Source organism: Triturus cristatus, chromosome 12, assembly GCF_964204655.1.
Source record: "Triturus cristatus chromosome 12, aTriCri1.1, whole genome shotgun sequence".
NCBI classification, from domain to species: Eukaryota; Metazoa; Chordata; class Amphibia; order Caudata; family Salamandridae; genus Triturus; species Triturus cristatus.
This window is the reverse complement of record NC_140595.1, coordinates 265,513,676-265,519,675: the sequence shown is the minus strand read 5'-3', so window position 1 is coordinate 265,519,675 and position 6,000 is coordinate 265,513,676.

Genomic DNA, 6,000 nt, shown 5'->3' with positions numbered 1-6,000 from the left:
GTAGAGGGGGTGTGCCTGTGTGTGGGTGTGCCTGTGTGTGGGTTGTGGGTGTGTGGGGGTGTGGGGGTGTGTCTGTGTGTGGGGGGGGGGGGTGTGTGTGGGGGTGTGCCTGTGTGTGTGGGGTGTGCCTGTGTGTAGGGGGGGGTGTTTGGGGTCTGTGTGTGGTCTGTGTGTGTGGGTTGTGTGTGTGTGGGTGTGTGTGTGTGGGTTGTGTGTGTGTGGGTGTGTGTGTGTGGGTTGTGTGTGTGTGGGTTGTGTGGGTGTGTGTGTGTGGGTTGTGTGTGTAGGGGGTGTGTGGGGGTGTGTCTGTGTGTGGGGGTGTGTGTGGGGTGTGCCTGGGTGTGTGGGGTGTGCCGGTGTGTGTAGGGGGTGTGTCTGTGTGTCCTGTAAGAGTGGAGTCATGCCTGGCAAAGTGGGAGGATAGAGTGAATATGAGGAGTCTAGGCAGAGTGGGTGGAGCCAGAGAGTCTGGAAAAGATGGATGTGGTCCCAGCGAGGAGGAAGGGGTCAAAGATGGAGGTGGGGGCCTGAACAGATTGGGGCCAAATGTGGGCACTCCTGTAGTGTTTCTCTAGCTGACAGATCAGGTGATTACATCCGATGGGACTTATGGTGAGGAAAACCAGCGTTTGATTTTTAATGCACCCTCTGTAACTTTTCCCTAGTATCTTTCTTTCCTTCCGGCAGATACCTGGAACAAGCGTCCCAAAGTTTTTCTTGGCTGCATACCCCCAGAGGTGTGCCTGACATTTATGGCCTAAGCACCCTCACAAAGAGTGCGCTACTGACATTCTGGGAAAACCTCACTAAAATGACATATTTATGCACCAAACGTGGTAATTCCTTATACCTGCAAAGCATCATATTGCACTTTTCAGCTTTGAGGAGGTGTGAGTGTTTTCATTTGAGGGAAATATTCATCTGTGCTTCCTCTCCCATCCGAGGACTATGGAGCTGCTGTTCCTCTCTCACATGTCCCTTCATAGAGACAGGTGTCACACACTCAACCACTCAGTAAACATGTATGCTTCGATACATTCACCTTGCTGTTTACCTTCCAAACATTCCCTCTTCACCACAAATACAGGGCAGCCATACCTCATTGCTCATTCACTCAGTCATCACAGTCCTACACTCTGTAGGTCCTGCAAGACCAACATGAACAAGAGGTATGTCAGCAAGCGGAAAAAAAGCCTTGGGGGAAGATTTTTTTAAATGTTACACAATGTAGCGCAGCACTCTGCGTGGCTGCGCTGCGTTACGTGACCGGGAATGAGCAGGAGAGCGCCATATTTTTAAAGATTTGGCTCTCTCTCCTTGTCTTTCCCTTGCGCCGGCGCTGATTTCAGCTGCCGTGCGCCATGCACATAGCTTAGCGCCGCAGCGCTAGGGTGTGTGCATGAGTGTAGCGTAGGTTTTGTACAGGAAGGGTACCTTTCCTGTACAAAATACTATGCTAGGTACGATGCAAAGCTTTTCCCACCTTGCATACATGCTGCACAGTGAAGCACGCATGGAAAGTGAGAAAAGCACATAGAAATGAATGCATTTCTCCTGTTTGCACCTCCTTTGAAGGGGCGTTAACTTTTGGCGCAAAACCATGTTTTCAAATCTTTGTGAATATGGTTTTGCATCAAAAAGCACGGGTTGCTGCATTGAAACACCCATGTACCACCCACGTAATGCCCCCTTGGTGCAAAGTTACCCAAAGCAGTGTTTTGCGCTCCTTACAGGGCACTTTCCGGCGCAAAAGCAGTTTTGCGCTGAAAAGAAAATCAGAAAAAATAAAATTTGCGCTAGATTGTGTCACTATTGTGGAGCTAAAGCAGCGCGAAACATATGGAAACCTCCCCCTTGGTGTGCTCTTATATTCATACTGCTGCCCTCTAGTAACGCTACACAGTAACTGCAGCATAATAGTGGGAATGGGAAGAAGGCTGTCCAATGCAAATATTGTTCTCCCAAGCTACCTTTCTTCTGAGATGGTCGGCGTCTTGTGCCTTGATGCCACCTCACGCATATGGTCTTCAGTCAAATTCAAAAGCAGCCTACCTACCTTAGGCTAAGGAGTTTTCCACTCGAAGGCCGCACATGGGGACGTCACCCTCATTTAGCAGGGTCCCAAATTGCCTGCAGTCATCCTCTTTACAGAAGCTGGGCGTTCGTGGGCGTTTGTGGGCGTCCTTCAAAGGAAGGAAGGGGGTTTTTAAAGGCCCAGCCCAGCCCAGCCCAGCCCAGCCCAGCCCAGCCCAGCGCTGTGCTGTGCTTTGCTGTGTCCTGATGCAGCAGGCATGATGCAGACCTGCTGAAGCAAAGGCCTGACTCTAACATTTTCTGTCTCATGAAGAAAACAACCTTTCTACCTTCTTATTGCAACTAATAAAGGGAGTTTCACTTGCATCAAACTAAACCCATCATTTCATTAGCCACAGCTCATTCCTGACCTTTATTCCTAGCCAACCTCATAGGCACCAAACCTCTGATTTGAGAGATTGGCTCACACCAAAATGAAAAATAACCCCCATCCAACCTATTTTCCTATCCGTGTAGCACCTTCCTCGCATTCTTCTAATCAGTTAAAGCCCCAGAGGCCACATTTGCGCTCCACATTATACCAAATTTAAAGGACAAATAATGAATGCATTGATAAAGGATGATAAGGTATTGCCCCTATTGCTCCTGCTTGAGATAAAGGGGGATTGGTGGAAAGTCATGAGGGAAAAGATTTGTAATTTTGAGGCGCACGTGCCAAAAAGAGTGGCCACTTTTCTCCTCTGTTTTTACAAGTGAAATTCAAATTAGGAAATGAAAATAAAAGAAGAATTTGAAATTTTGCCAACTTATGACACTTTGACAGCGTTTGCGGGACTCGAACCCTTGTCCTGTGAGATCCTTTATAACCACAGGCACAAGACTTACCATTGAGCTATAGCTCCTGGTGGTCTGAAGTGTTGCAGTAGTAACTATAAACAACATATAGGCCCTGGTGTCATTGCCTGTGGCTTGTATTGCACATCAAAAGGATGACCATGCTATAGGGACGATTTGATACGCTTCTGACATGGAAACCGGTGTGGTCCAGTGGGTAAGTTCCTGACTTCCAGCCAGAGAATCAGGGTTCAAATCCCGGGTTCGGCACCAGATGACTGATGGTGGTCCAGCACAGGTAAATTGGAGGTGGGCCAAACAGGCCAATTGGTAAGTAAAATGTGTGTGTCTGTGTGTCCTGTAAGAGTGGAGTCATGCCTGGCAAAGTGGGTGGATAGAGTGAATAGGAGGAGTCTAGGCAGAGTGGGTGGAGCCAGAGAAGTCCAGCAGAGGTAAGTTGGAGGTGGGCCTAACAGGCGAATTGGTAAGCAAAACGTGTGGGGTTGTGTGTGTGGGGTGTGTCTGTGTGTGTGGGGTGTGCCTGTGTAGAGGGGGTGTGCCTGTGTGTGGGTTGTGTGTGTGGGGTGTGTGGGGGTGTGGGGGTGTGTCTGTGTGTGGGGGGGGGGGGGTGTGCCTGTGTGTGTGGGGTGTGCCTGTGTGTAGGGGGGTGTTTGGGGTGTGTGGGGTCTGTGTGTGGTCTGTGTGTGTGTGGGTGTGTGTGTGTGTGTGTGTGTGTGGGGTCTGTATGTGGGGTGTGTGGGGTCTGTGTGTGGTCTGTGTGTGGGGTCTGTGTGTGGTCTGTGTGTGGGTTGTGGGTGTGTGGGTGTGTGTGTGTGGGTTGTGTGGGTGGGTGTGTGGGGGTGTGTCTGTGTGGTGGGGGTGTGTCTGTGGGGGGGGTGTGGGGGTGTGTCTGTGTGTGGGGGTGTGTGTGGGGTGTGCCTGGGTGTGTGGGGTGTGCCGGTGTGTGTAGGGGGTGTGTCTGTGTGTCCTGTAAGAGTGGAGTCATGCCTGGCAAAGTGGGAGGATAGAGTGAATATGAGGAGTCTAGGCAGAGTGGGTGGAGCCAGAGAGTCTGGAAAAGATGGATGTGGTCCCAGCGAGGAGGAAGGGGTCAAAGATGGAGGTGGGGGCCTGAACAGATTGGGGCCAAATGTGGGCACTCCTGTAGTGTTTCTCTAGCTGACAGATCAGGTGATTACATCCGATGGGACTTATGGTGAGGAAAACCAGCGTTTGATTTTTAATGCACCCTCTCTAACTTTTCCCTAGTATCTTTCTTTCCTTCCGGCAGATACCTGGAACAAGCGTCCCAAAGTTTTTCTTGGCTGCATACCCCCAGAGGTGTGCCTGACATTTATGGCCTAAGCACCCTCACAAAGAGTGCGCTACTGACATTCTGGGAAAACCTCACTAAAATGACATATTTATGCACCAAACGTGGTAATTCCTTATACCTGCAAAGCATCATATTGCACTTTTCAGCTTTGAGGAGGTGTGAGTGTTTTCATTTGAGGGAAATATTCATCTGTGCTTCCTCTCCCATCCGAGGACTATGGAGCTGCTGTTCCTCTCTCACATGTCCCTTCATAGAGACAGGTGTCACACACTCAACCACTCAGTAAACATGTATGCTTCGATACATTCACCTTGCTGTTTACCTTCCAAACATTCCCTCTTCACCACAAATACAGGGCAGCCATACCTCATTGCTCATTCACTCAGTCATCACAGTCCTACACTCTGTAGGTCCTGCAAGACCAACATGAACAAGAGGTATGTCAGCAAGCGGAAAAAAAGCCTTGGGGGAAGATTTTTTTAAATGTTACACAATGTAGCGCAGCACTCTGCGTGGCTGCGCTGCGTTACGTGACCGGGAATGAGCAGGAGAGCGCCATATTTTTAAAGATTTGGCTCTCTCTCCTTGTCTTTCCCTTGCGCCGGCGCTGATTTCAGCTGCCGTGCGCCATGCACATAGCTTAGCGCCGCAGCGCTAGGGTGTGTGCATGAGTGTAGCGTAGGTTTTGTACAGGAAGGGTACCTTTCCTGTACAAAATACTATGCTAGGCAAGATGCAAAGCTTTTCCCACCTTGCATACATGCTGCACAGTGAAGCACGCATGGAAAGTGAGAAAAGCACATAGAAATGAATGCATTTCTCCTGTTTGCACCTCCTTTGAAGGGGCGTTAACTTTTGGCGCAAAACCATGTTTTCAAATCTTTGTGAATATGGTTTTGCATCAAAAAGCACGGGTTGCTGCATTGAAACACCCATGTACCACCCACGTAATGCCCCCTTGGTGCAAAGTTACCCAAAGCAGTGTTTTGCGCTCCTTACAGGGCACTTTCCGGCGCAAAAGCAGTTTTGCGCTGAAAAGAAAATCAGAAAAAATAAAATTTGCGCTAGATTGTGTCACTATTGTGGAGCTAAAGCAGCGCGAAACATATGGAAACCTCCCCCTTGGTGTGCTCTTATATTCATACTGCTGCCCTCTAGTAACGCTACACAGTAACTGCAGCATAATAGTGGGAATGGGAAGAAGGCTGTCCAATGCAAATATTGTTCTCCCAAGCTACCTTTCTTCTGAGATGGTCGGCGTCTTGTGCCTTGATGCCACCTCACGCATATGGTCTTCAGTCAAATTCAAAAGCAGCCTACCTACCTTAGGCTAAGGAGTTTTCCACTCGAAGGCCGCACATGGGGACGTCACCCTCATTTAGCAGGGTCCCAAATTGCCTGCAGTCATCCTCTTTACAGAAGCTGGGCGTTCGTGGGCGTTTGTGGGCGTCCTTCAAAGGAAGGAAGGGGGTTTTTAAAGAGCCCAGCCCAGCCCAGCCCAGCCCAGCCCAGCCCAGCCCAGCCCAGCCCAGCGCTGTGCTGTGCTTTGCTGTGTCCTGATGCAGCAGGCATGATGCAGACCTGCTGAAGCAAAGGCCTGACTCTAACATTTTCTGTCTCATGAAGAAAACAACCTTTCTACCTTCTTATTGCAACTAATAAAGGGAGTTTCACTTGCATCAAACTAAACCCATCATTTCATTAGCCACAGCTCATTCCTGACCTTTATTCCTAGCCAACCTCATAGGCACCAAACCTCTGATTTGAGAGATTGGCTCACACCAAAATGAAAAATA